Consider the following 14,279-nt stretch of genomic DNA (forward strand, 5'->3'; position numbering starts at 1 on the left):
TCAATGTGATAAGCCACATTAACAAATTAAAGAATGAATAAAAATCATATGATCATCTCAATAGACACACACAAAAAAGCTTCTGACAAAATTCAACATCCATTTATGATAAAAAACTCTCAACAAAGTGGGTATAGAGGGAACATGCCCCATATAATAAAGGCCATATATGACAAACCCACAGCCAACATCACACTCAAACAGGGAAAAGCTGAAAGTATTTCTTCTAAGATCAGGTACAAGACAAGGAGGCCCACTCTTCCAGCTTTTATTCTACATAGTACTAAAAGTCCTAGCTACAACAATCAAACAAGAAAAAGAAATTAAAGGAATACAAATTAGAAAGGAAGAAGGAAAATTGTCACTGTTTGCAGATGACATACCATATGTAGAAAATCCTTAAGATGCCACTAAGAAAACTACTAGAACTCATCAATGAATTCGGTAAAGTTGCAGAACAGAAAATTAATGTATAGAAATCTGTTGCATTTCTATACACTAACAATGAACTATCAGAAAGAGAAATTAAGAAAACAAGTCCATTTATAATTACATCAAAAAGGATAGAATACCTAGGAATAAATCTAACCAAGGAAGAAAAAGATCTGGACTCAGAGAACTAACAGACACTGAAAGAAATTGAAGATGACACAAACAGAGGAAAAAATATACCATATTCATGGACTGGAAGAATTATTGTTAAAATGACCATACTAGCCAAGGAAATCTATGGATTCAATGCAATCCCTATCAACATACCAATAGCATTTTTCACACAACTAGAACAAATAATTCAAAAATTTGTATAGAAACACAGAAGACCCTACCTACATAGCCAAAATAATATTGAGAAAAATGAACTAAACTGGAGGTATCACACTACCTGAGTTCAAATCATATTACAAAACTATAGTAATCAAAACAATACAGTATAAGCATAAAAACAGACACATAGATCAATGGAACAAAATAGAGATCCCAGAAATAAACCCATGTTTATATGGTCAACTAATCTACTAGAAAGTAGCCCAAAATACACAATGAGACAGTCTCTTCAATAAATAGTGTTGGGAAAACTGGACAGCTACATGCAAAAGAATCAAACTGGACCACTTTCTCATACCATATACAAAAACAAACTCAAAATGGACTAAAGACCTAAAACCATAAACTCCTAGAAGAAAACATAGGCAGTAACCTCTCTGACATCAGTCTTAGCTATGTTTTTGGATATGCCTCCTCAGGTAAGAGACAAAAGCAAAAATAAACAAATGGGACTACATCAAACAAAAGCTTTTGCACCATAAAGGAAACTATCAACAAAATGTAAAGGCAGCCTACTGAAAAGGATAAGATATTTGCAAACACTATATCTGCTAATGGTTAACATCTGAAATATACAAAGAACACATAAAACTCGACATCAAAAAAATAAATAATCTGATTAAACAATGGACAGAGGACCTGAACATTCTTCCAAAGAAAACAGATGGCAACAGACACATGAAAAGATGCTCAATATCACTAATCAACAAGAATATGCAGATCAAAAATGTAATGAGGTATCACCTCACACCTGTCACAATGCCTATTATCAAAAAGACAAAAATAACAAGTCTTGACAAGGATGTACAGACAAGGGAACCCTCATATAATTTTTACAGTGAAAATTGGTGCATCCACTATGAAAAACATTATGAAGTTTCCTCAAAAACTTAGAAGTAGAGCTATTATACGGTCCAGCAATTCTACTTCTGGGTATTTTTTCAAAAAAACCCGAAAACACCAATTCAAAAAGATATATGTGGCACCCTTATGTTCACTGCAACATTATTTACAGTAGCCAAGATATGGAAGCCGCCTAAGTGACCATCAATAGATGAAAAGATAAAGATGTGGTACAGATAGTCGATGGCATATTACTCAGCCATAAAAAAGACCTAGAGAGCATTATGCTAAGAGAAATAAGTCACACAGAGAAAGACAGTATCATATGATTTCATTTATATGTGAAATTTTAAAACAAATGAACAAACATAACAAAACAGAAACAGAGTCATATATACAGAAAACAAAAAGGTATTTACCAGAGGGAAGGAGAGTGAAGATAAGTGAAATAGGTAAGCAAGGTTAAGAGGTACTAACTTCCGTTTATAAAACAAATATCACAAGGATGTAATGTACAACTTAGGGAATACAGTCAATAATATTGTAATAATTTGCATAATGACAGATATAGTAACTAGACTTATCATAGTGATTTTATAATGTATAAAAATATCGTCACTATGTTGTGCAACTGAAACTAATATAATATTGTAAGTCAATTATACTTCAATAAAAAAATGAACAAAATTTTTATTTTTAAACAAAGTTAATAACTACAAAAATTATTAATTTATTTCTATATATTATGTAACAGAACTGAAGTACATAAAAAATTTAATGAGTCATCTCTAATAACACTGTTTCACACGTCACTGGAAATAACCAGCCTTTGTCTAAAGAGAAGAATGACTTAAAATTACAGCGGAATTAAAATCTGAAAGTAATTCCTCTTGGCACCATCATGGAAACAGGTGCGAGTACCAAACAATCACAAGGAGAAAGAGAGAGCATTTCCATTCTTGCTTTATTCAAAAATTAATTCAACACCAGTATTAATTATATTAATTTGATATCGATTAAATAAGAATATATAGATCAAATTTCTTTGACCTATGTATTCTCAGCATCGAACTAAATGTAACACATATTCAAATGTGGGCTGATCTTAATAAAAGTGATATTACATAGCAAAACCTAGTGAAACAAATTATTTCTAATCACCATTTTAGAAATTCTTCACTGTTTCTTCACAGTTTAATGACCAATGGGTCATCAAAAAAGACCACAGTGTGTCACTGAAAAATATGTTACTCATAATATCTGATTGTCCTTCATTGTTAAAGATGATGAAAGATATTACATTTAAAATCAAAGGTAAATTTTACCAACTTACATACAAAAATGACACTACGTCCAGCTTATATAACAAAGAAGAAAAAATATTTATAAATGTTAAATTCATTTTAAAATGCTGCCTTCTAAGACATGAAACTCAGACCTAGTCCTCTTAAAACCAACTCACACTGTTGTCTAAAATGTCTGTTAACGCAGATACCAAATGGGATTTGCAGCCTGCCAAGAGATTAAAACTTAAATTCATCTATATACTTTATTGAGCGTTGTTTTCTTCTGCTTTTTTTAATGCTATGAGGCACTGTAACTCAAACCTAACGCTGGACCAGGAGCTGTATTGATAAATAAGAACCTTACAATAGCCATTATTATAATGAAGTCGCCACCAGCATTCTACTCTTCATCAGTTTTACTCTTTCCAGATGTTTCATTTATAATTCGAATCAGTTAAATATAAACCCATGTTTTCTTACATAGACCTCAATGTTGACATCCACCAGAAATATTCTCGACTTTTTAAAGTAAAAATGTCATTAATTATATACACCATTTAAACCTGTGGCAGATTAAAAATGGCCACAAATTCTTTGATATGCCTCCTATCGAGAAGTAGAGTCTATGTCTCCTCCCCTTAAACGTGAATGGGCTCTGTGACTGATTGCTTTGACCAGCAGTATGTGGCAGAAATGCCATTGTACCATTTTCTGGGCCTAGGCTTTACAAAAGTGAGAGCTTTCACCTCCTTTCTTTCAGAACACTCTTTCTGGAGGAAACCACCCTCCAAAGAAGAAATTTGATTATCCTGAGACCACATCCTGTAAGGCAACGCAAAACAGACATGTGGAGAGCTCACACGAAGACAAAAATACCTAATGAATCTCCCACTCTTCAAGTAAAGTTTGCTTCGATACTAGATATGTAAATGAAGATGATCCCAGCACTTAGCCACCACCTGACTAGAACAGTATAAACCAGCAAAATCCTCCCCAAATTCCTGACCCACAAAATAGTGAACAAAATTAATTAAATTTTGATGTTGTTTGCTGCACAACAGAAAAAAAACCTATAATTTCACTTTATGGCATGTATAAACTCACCATAACAACGAAAAAAAGCAGACTGCCAATTTATAGGTATAAGGCGATGAAATTTTTAAAAACTTTTAAATTATCAACTTACTATCTGCGAAAGTTCTCTTAATTGTCTTCCATTAACTAACTCATGAGTAAATCATGAGATAAACCAATGTTCTCAACTACTTTTCATTCTCACAGTGTGAAGGAAAGTGTCAAGGTTACAAGGACATGACACCGAACCTGTGCTCCCACCAGCTGAATTGCACACTATCAATAATTAGTTGTTTTTGTACATTTTTAATCTCAGTTTTATCTGTTAATGTAATTACATAATTTGGTTAAATATTTTTAAAAATCTATAAGAACTAGAAGTAATTGTTCCCATGAATAAAATTGAATACTTTACAACAAACTGATAAAGGCTAATTGCTTTAAAAAGAAATACTGTCAAGAGTCAAGACTATTTATAAACATTCAGTACAATAACCACTGGGACCATTTTTAACTGTCTCAGTACACTTAAAAGGAAATTGAAACTAGGAATTGAAGATAATGTTTTAAAGTTTTTTGTTTTGTTTTGTTTTTCTAACATCTTTATTGGAGTATAATTGCTTTACAATGGTATGTTAGTTTCTGCTTTACAACAAAGTGAATCAGCTATACATATACATTTATCCGATTTAAAAAAGTCCATGATGAACTCCAATCAGGAGATCTATGCTCACAGAAAAGATGTGGGCCCAACATCAAGACTGAACTATAAATATATATTACGTTTTAAGGTATGTACAGATCATCTTTATGACTACCCACTTTGGCCAAAAAAAAATTTTAAAAACTTAAGATTACCAGGCCAACTAAGTTGGATATAGGAGCCTGTACTATAAATTCTTTTTTAAAGTGTTCTTTAAATTAAGAAATAAGGATGAAGTTTCAGTTTTACAAGATGAAAAGAGGATGAATGGTAGTGGTAATGGTAGTACAACAATGTGACTGCACTTAATGCCACTGAATTACACACTTTATAATGGTAAAGATGGTAAATTTTATGTTATGCGACAAAAAGACTGAAGTGAATAGACTTCATAATAATAATCAAAAAGAAATCAAAAACATTACGTTGGGCAAGTTAAGCCAGTAACAAACAGTTCATATTGTAGTGGGTCAGGGAACAGGGATAGAGTGGTATAGAAAGAGAGTACATGTGGAATTAAAGAATTTTCTGGGGAAATGAAAATGTTTTGTATCTTGATCAGAGTATAGTTACACAGTTACATATATGTCAGAACCCAAGAAGAATTTGTATATACAAATTACACACTGATTTTTTTTAATGGAGGTATTGGGGCTGGGGCAGAAAGACTGAAGAAATTAGTCTAGAATTTAATTCATGAGAATTATCTCCTGAAACAAAATAATGGTATTTTTTAACCACCAGAATTATTACACAGAGCAGCTCATTGAAAGGTAAATCACTAGTTGGTACAGAACCAAGACATGCTACAATTTCTGACTAGTCAGTCATAAACGTTTTTAAATGTAAATAAGATATCACCATCCTTGATTAAACTAAAACAACATATCCAGAAAGACTACAAGGCTCAGCTTTCTTCAGGTTAGTCCTGTTTTTCCATCTGCCTAATTCCTCCCTTCTACTTCAAGTCAATCCAATTTAATTCAACAAACCTGTTATACTACTCTGCGTAACATATTATGTGAGGAGCTAAGTATTATAAGGTAATACAAAGATGAAAATATAGTAACCTCGACCCCCAAGGCACTTGTAATCTACTAGATGGCATTAAACAATAGATAACAGCTAGAAGAAAAGACTTCATGATACCCGCAATGTTCAAATTGAAACCCTGTGCAATTCAGACCAATATTTTGAAAGGTGATTTTTTTTTTTAAAGTAAGGCAAAAGAGCACTAAGTATAAACGTCCTCTACGTTTATTCCCTACTCTACTCCTTTTTATTACCAGTGCAGGAAAATTCCAGAAATATCTCTGTGTTTCCAAGAAATTGAAGAATGCAAATACAAAGGCTCTCCTGTATTTTTATACATAAAAGATAGAAAATTCATGGTTACAATTCTATGAGTGCATGAGTAAAAGGCTCCACCATATTTCTAATAAAAGATATTCAGTTTCATTCAAACCATTGACCATCGTTCCTGGCGATATAGGGACAATCATAGATTGCAGACTTTTCTGGAGTGAATTATTCTGCTTTAAAAACTAAAACTCTAAAATTAGAATTATGAAGTGACAGAAAACATCACAATCTGAATTTTACTTACACAAAACCACAAGATTTTCAATGCCAAGTTCCTAATTTACAGCTGGGAAAATCACCATTGAAGATAGCTGAGCTTGGATCAGATTCACTTAACATAAAACCAGATGTAGACCTCAAATTACATGTGACATCTCCAGCCACTCATATAAATAAGAATAATGCAAGCTGAAAGACAATAAAGTCACCTAGACCTTTCTATATTTGGCCACCCTAATGGTGCTATAATGTCCCTTTCCTAAAGTTCTGAAATAAATTAGGAGAAAGGAAAGAAGAAAACATACATTATCTTCTCTAAGTACAATTAAAAACCTTAAATTACTCATTTCAATTCTTCTAGATAAAGTCCTTTAAACAAGTCAAGAAATTCTAGATCTCGAAATACACTTGTCATTTTAAAAATATAAAGAAAAAACCCTACTAGACTCTTAGAATATTAATTAAGTCTTGGCATGTCATCTCAGAACTCTTCCCCAAACAATTTGTCACAAGTGAACAGGAACAAGCTGTACTAAGGATGTACAGAGATATTTCTTTAGTTGTTTGTGTAATCAGCTACTGATTTCCCACCATAACGTAAAAAACCCAAATGTATGTCAACAGGAGTCTGTCTGCAACTATAAAATCACTTTACATCAGTTGGCTTCAGAAGTTAGTACCCTATGGAAAGTCCATTTAAAATTTTACCTGGCACATACATGCTAAAATATCTTGTTTGCTGTTTGAAGCCACACTAGACTACAACCCACAGAGACAGGATTTCTAGTTTATTTCTCACAACCCGCATATACAAAACCCAAAATCGCAACATAGAAAAGCATTGTTAAAATTCTGTAATAACAGTAAAGCAAAATAGTTCACCACAGAGTTCTTTTCTTAGGAATTTTTTAAAGCCTCTGTATTCATAATATACAACACTTCAACATCTAAATTAAGTATTTCAAACATACAAGGCTCACCTTGGAACTCTAATGTAAGAGCTGTTTTAGGTTATGAATCAAACCTAACCTAGCTCAAACACTGAAAATTGAATAATAATGCCATGATTGCTTAATATGAACATGATATCAAATTCTATAATTATTTCATGGTTTATTAACAGTATATTTCATACTCAATTCTAAATGGAAATCAGTCTTGTGCTTCTTTATAGGCACCTACTCTATGTGACTTCAAGAATTAAGACTGTCATGCAGCATCACAGAGAGCTGATGTGTTGCAGCTGCATCACTTCAGAAACATCAGAATCTAGTACCGAGCTTTGCCCGTAATAGTGAATAAATACCACTTTGAGTCAATATTATGGTCCCTCGCTGCTATACGGAATTCAAACCATGCAACCCTCACTGTCATATTGATGTTTTCAATATTACCAAAAACCAATAAGCAAAAGTATTACTCAAAAAACACTTGGGATATTTGGAAGGTGAAACAATATGGGTTAAAGTTTTCTCAGTTATGAAGATACATCTGGAAACTCCTTTAGTTTTCAACTTAAGAAATACTTTATAAAATACAGTGGCCAATTTCCCTGCCTTAGGAAATAAAGTATAGAGAGTCCTCAAATTACGTATATACTTTACACATGAACTATTCAGGGAATGGAATAGATTTTTTCATTGTATGCAGTGAGACTTCCATCTTCTCTTTCCACTTTTCATCCTCACCACTACCATGCAATGTTAAAGCAATACATGTTGTTAAATACTCATTTCAGAAAAGAACGAACAGATACAAAGAAAACTACAAAAGTTTAGCCTTGATAAAAAGTCAACAAAGATAAGAAACAATAGGTATCTTCAAATATGTTAAGACAGAACTCTCAGCTAACGAAATGAAATGCTCTTGACCCACAAGGCCTATAATCATTTTGTCAACCCACACCCTTCCCTCCATGCTTCTTCTAGCCGTAAGGGTAGACAACCTACACCAAGCTACATATCTCAGCCATAATAATTATTCCTAAGGATAAGAAACTGACTCCAGCTGGATCAATCAATCTTTCCTCGGGATATCTGCAACTAGAAATAGAAGGGAAAATCCCACACATCACAAAACTCTCCTCATCTTCTAAGTTCTAAAGCCAATGATGCCTTAACTTACTCCTCAGCATGCAGGTTCAGTCCCACTTTAGAAATTTTGCCTGAACTATTCCCTAGAGTACTCTTCCTCCAGATATTTGCATGGCTGGCTATTTCTTGTGATTCAGGTCTCAGCTTTAATGCCCACTGTGGACAAAGGCATTAGTAAGCAGCCACTTAATCACTGTCATATCACCTTATTTTAACCCTCTGCATAGCACCACTTTAATATCCTTCTTTTTAATACTCACTGCTGTATCTCCAACACCTACAATAGTGCCTGGCACAAACTATACACTCCATTCATAATTTGTTGAATAAGTGAAAACTGTGAAGAAATGAGCCCAAAGCCAACAGCCACGGTCTTATCCCCATGGAAAAGCCAGTCTGAAAGAATGAAGCCACTAAGGAGAGAGACAAAAAGAAAACAAAGTAGAACTCCTTGAGGCATCTGAGTCTCTTCAGTCATCCCGAAGACCAGCTCCAACCCTGCCCATACTACAGTTTGATTATGTACATCAGAGGACTTTAAAAGGGTGTACATACCACGCTGAGGAGGACTAGTGGGTATGTAAGATGATCCATCAGAATGTGAGAAGCAATACTACATCTAAAATGGATTTTGTATTATCCTTTGTTTTATAATGTACAGAATATATTATAGTCATACATATACACAATGTACAGATAAATATACCCATACTGGATGTACATCTGATACCTAAAAGAGGTGAACAATTGAAAAAGTCAGGAGACTATTATTGTTAATGAGGAAATTTGTTTTTCTTAAGCTAGAATGTTTCAGGTTTCTTTCATTTCTAACCAAGAGACTTCTGAAATGTACTTAACACATATGTGATGCTCAAATGCTTGTAAAATGATGAATGCACAGACATTCTTTACGGCTCCAGAGAACAAGTAAAAGCTAAAGGTAAACAGATTTCAAATTTACATCAAAAATAACTTTCTAGGGCTTCCCTGGTGGCGCAGGGGTTGAGAGTCCGCCTGCCGATGCAGGGGACACGGGTTCATGTCCCGGTCCGGGAAGATCCCACATGCCGAGGAGCGGCTGGGCCCGTGAGCCATGGCCGTTAAGCCTGCGCGTCCGAGCCTGTGCTCCGCAACGGGAGAGGCCACAACAGTGAGAGGCCGGCGTACCACAAAAAAAATAAAATAAAAATAACTTTCTAAAATTTAGACCTGTCTAAAAGTAATCACTTCCTCTCCAATTATAAATTTCCCACTACTAGACAGGTTCAAGTAGAAGCCTGATAACCATTAGTAAAGGATACTTAGACATGATTTCTGCACTTGTGAGGTAGTCCATGTATCAAATGTTAACTTAGTGATACCAAGTCCTAGAGATATAATAACTTTAGTCCTTGTCCCCTTGGAGATCACAATTTAACAGACCAGAAAGACACACGTGCAAACATTTATATAGTATACATCTCTATATACATGGTCCAGTGACAACAGAGGAATGTGGTGATTAATTGCATAGGTGGGAATATTTAAGTTAAATACTGAGGGATAAGTAAAAGTCATTTTTCCTGTTATGCAAGAAAGATGAGGGCATTCCTAACAAAGAACATGTGAGAAGGGACACGTATAGAAAGTGCACAGTACAACAAACCCAAAATACAACAAATAAGGTGCAATTTGAGGATGGTAAGTGGCCTATGGTGAGAGAATATCCACAAATGAAGCTCCTGGATAAGTGGCTAGGAGCCAAAATATAAAGGGTCATACCAAGGAGTTTGGAAAGAGCCACAGAATAATAAAAATAACTATCTTAGAGTGTTCTATTTTGTTCCAGACAGACACCTAAACTCTTTAGACACTCTAGCAGTTTCAATCCTCACAAGATCCCTATCATTATCTACACTGTTTAAATAAGGAAACTTAAGCTAGAGACAGACCAAGTAATTGGACTAAAATCACAGTTACATTAGTGTCAGAAACAAAATTTACTGAAGAATTCTGAGAAGGGATGTGTAATATGAAGGTGTTTGAATAAGTGATATATGTATTTTAGAAAAACAGTTATGAGGCAATGTGGATAATGGTATAGAAGTAGGATAGGGTAGTCTTAGGGAAATGCAACCGACAAATATAATCTAAATGAGAGCTACCGAGGCAGTGGGAATAAGGGAAAAAAACTAAAGGACTTCACTGGTTTCTAGCTTGAGCAAGCAGGTGGAAAAGTAAGTTTGGGTGGAAGAAATGAGGCAGAAAATGAGATGAGGTATAAAATGATTAGGTTGAGCTTAGGCAATATGGACACATTTAGTTTGAGGTTTCAATAAAAAAAGCAAAGGGAAAAGGTCCAATACGAAGTTAACTAGAAAGTGTTCTTTCTAAAGACAGGTGGGAAGACTGGCTAGAATAAGTATATTTAGAAATTATCAATATACATAGAGCAGTTAAAATACTAGGCCAAGCAAAGTAGAAAATATCCATGAGTCCATACTGATATTAAATAAATAAATATGTAAGTAGCGGGAAATTGATTAATTTTCCTTTCTGAAGAATTCCAAATCATTTATATAGATACTGTACCCTCACGGAGGTGGAACTCCTCACCCCTTAAGTATAGGCTGCAGATAGTGACTTCCTTCTGGAGAGTACAATACAGAAAGGAGGAAAAATAAGAATAACTTTAAAACAGAGAAGCCTGACAAAAACCACCTCAGCCAGATGATCCAAGTCAATATCAACAATAACTCATGATGACAGTATGTACCCTTGACATATCATGACAAAAATGGCACTTTACCTCTGTAGTCTTTATCCCCAAAACCCATAACCCTATTCTAAACATGAGAAAAACCACAACCTCGACTGAGGGACAATCTACAAAATATGTGACCAGTGCTTCTAAAAACAAGCTGTCATGGTCATCAAAAAGAAGTAAAGTTTAAAAAAAATAAAACAGCATAAGAGGAACTAAGGACACATGACCACTAAATGTAATATGGTATTGATCTCAAGAAGACAGCAGCGAGCAGTGGCTTGAAACAAGATCTTAGTTCCCTCCCCAGGAACTGAACCTGGGTAGCCTGGGTGAAAACCAGGAATCCTAGCCACCAGTCCACCAGGAGCTAGAGGCTAGAAGCAAAGTTGCCCTGGCTCTTGTCCCCATTGAAAAATGAATTTCTCAAGGAAGCAAAAACTGTAAAAACAGGTACAAAGTTTATTATTAAAGACACAGCACAACAAGTGGGAAAGCACACAGAGAAACAGTTTGTTTATTTAAGACAGAAGCAAGGTAGAGATACACACCGGGAGAGAAAGGGTGTGGGCATCCTCCCTAATGAAGAGGAGTGCACCAGAAAGGCGATTCAAATCACTTATATGTGAGGGTTCTTCCCAGTCTTTGTTTACCTTTGGTCAATTATCTCATTTCTTTTCCACATCTGACCTGTCTTAGGGCCCTCCCTGACATGTGTGCGCATCTTTTTGCCAAGATGAATTCCAGTGCAGAGGCCTGTGAGGAGGTTGACACCACCTATTATGGGGTGGCACCCCCCACCCTTGGCCCCCAAGGAGACTTTCTGCGCATGTAGAGCTGGGGAGGTCTCCTTGACCGCAAGGATGAGCCATATGTGGTCTCTTTCAAGGATGAGCCATATGTGGTCTCTTTATCTTTTATCCAAGCAGGACTCAGCTCCTCCTTGCTCTTGCTCTTATCTTTATCTTAAAGTATTTGTCCACAGGGGACGGATTCCAGCTATTCAGCCTGGTACCCATCTATCTCCTGCCTCAGTATCCTTTATGAAAATCTGGAATAGAAAAAGGACAGTAGACAAAAACTACAAAAATCTGAATAAAGTATGGACTTCAGTTAACAATTATGTATGAACACTGGTTCGTTAATTTTAACGAATGTAGCATTAATGGTGTAAGTTATTCATAATAGGAAAAACTGAGTATGGAGTATATGAGAACTCTCTGTATTATCTTCACAATTTTTCTCTAAGTCTATTCTAAATAATGAAGTTTTTCTTTAAAATCAGGCCAAGAAGAAAACCATTACTATTCAAGAGATACATAGAGGAAAATAAATCGGCAAAAGAAATTTAAAAGGAATGATCATATAGGAAGATAGAATGATACCCTAAAAGTCATAAGAAAAAAACTGTACAAGAATAAAAACAGGTATAATATAATAGAGGTCAAAGAAGATAAGGAATGAATACAAACCACTGGATATAGAAGGTCACGGGTAAAAGAAAAGTTCAGTGGAGATGCAAGAATGAAAGGTAAAAAACAGTGCTTTATCTTGCTTATGAGCCACAATTTTATGATTTTCTCAGTCAAAAATCTCTTAAAAGATTCTCCTAGTTTCAATTCTATTGTAAGTGTTCCTTTTTCTCTGAATTCATATCAGTTTAGTCACCAAAACATAATTCTTATTGAATCTTCTTTCACAGTGAAAAGTACTAGGAGATGGATCAGATAGCATACTTTAATCTGGAAGTAACAGAAAATTCCAAAAGGAAACTGGCTTAAGCAATAAGGAAATGTATAACCATTATCTCATATGACAAGAAGTATGGGTAGAGCAGGCTCTAAACACTACAAGTCAGAGCTTCAGAAACTCTCTGTAATTCCCTTGGACCTGACCTCCTATGTGTAACTTCATCCACAGGCTGGAAGTAAAAGCAAAATAGTTTGAGACTGTGATCTTCTCATCTTTGAACCTATCACTAGCAAAGGAAGGGAAGTACCATGTTTCACTTAGACTTACTAGAATCAATTCTGGAACTCGGAATGAAGACTCCTTTCTCTGAGTCAAGTGAAGGAAGACTCCTTTCTCTGAGTCAAGTGAAGGAGGGTTGGATACCTGAACAAACAGGTTCTGTTAGAAAGGTAGATAGGAGAGGAATAATGCTAAACACGCAATCAACAGTTAGCCAATACAGGAGGTTCTTATTTGCATAATTTCCTACCTTTGGAGAAGTTTTTAAATTTCCTTTAATACGATGAAAATACACTTCAATAAAATAATGGCCAAATAATTTCCTTCTTCAAATAACCAAGTGACAACCTCAGAGACAGTCAGTACTGCTTTATAGGTCAAGAGGAAGAATGTGGTATAAATTTGTAAATTTGTAAATTTGTAAATTTATCTTATCACTCAAATTTATATCAGAAAAATAAAATGTGTTTGGGTATTTTAAAACCAGGGACTTGATTTCATTTTACTCTTCAAAATTGTTATTTTGTTGGAGATAAGATGTTAAGAGATCCTAAGGTAGTAGAAAGAGCACTAAGAGCCCTGGGCTCTAGCCCTAACTCTTCCACTAAATTACAGCGTTATCACAGATGGTCACCTAATCTATGTCGGTTTCAGTTTTCCCTTCTGTTAAAGTAGAAAGTTCAGGTCATCTCCAAATCTTCTTTCTAGTTAATTCCTAATTATAAATAATATTCACTTGTTAACTAGAATACTTATGCAGACCATTTAAAGTTGTAAATCTGCACTAGCCAAATACTCAGGATGCCTTCCAAGGCTACATACAAGCCAATGACATGAAGCTTTTCCTATAAAACTTCACTTTTACGAAAATCTCCACCACTGCCAGCAATGCAAATAGCATGATGTTACAATTTTGAAATAACTCAAAAATTCCGTTTAACTTCTCTTTAAACCCAAATTCACTATTGAAAGGTTTCAGTACACCTACAGAAGCAAACCGTCACTGTTGGACAGGGAATGGAAAACGACAAAAACGTAACCACTTTGAAATTCAATTAAAGACGATATCTAACCACTAACCCTAAATGAAGAAGATGAAAATTAAAGCACAATGAGAAAGCTGGAATTCAAGTCATAATCAGAAATAGGAATTCTATATA

At 34.8% G+C, this 14,279-nt stretch overlaps 1 protein-coding gene across 19 annotated transcripts in view; it reads right to left on the reverse strand.

Moving 5' to 3' along the window:
• Positions 1-14,279, reverse strand: part of CCDC91 (coiled-coil domain containing 91) — a 406,785-nt gene that overhangs the window by 350,853 nt on the left and 41,653 nt on the right. Inside the window, exon 1 of one of the 19 annotated variants that reach the window (XM_027129341.1) lies at positions 13,168-13,239. The exons of 16 other annotated variants lie outside the window; for them this stretch is intronic. The gene's annotated coding sequence lies outside the window, so the exon portion shown is untranslated. Of the gene's footprint in view, positions 1-13,167; positions 13,274-14,279 lie in introns of those variants that run through there. 2 more of the 19 variants (XM_027129349.1, XM_027129333.1) reach the window with 2 other exon arrangements.

Source organism: Aethalodelphis obliquidens, unplaced genomic scaffold, assembly GCF_003676395.1.
Source record: "Aethalodelphis obliquidens isolate GAN/ISIS:26980383/991018 unplaced genomic scaffold, ASM367639v1 scaffold36, whole genome shotgun sequence".
NCBI lineage: Eukaryota > Metazoa > Chordata > Mammalia > Artiodactyla > Delphinidae > Aethalodelphis > Aethalodelphis obliquidens.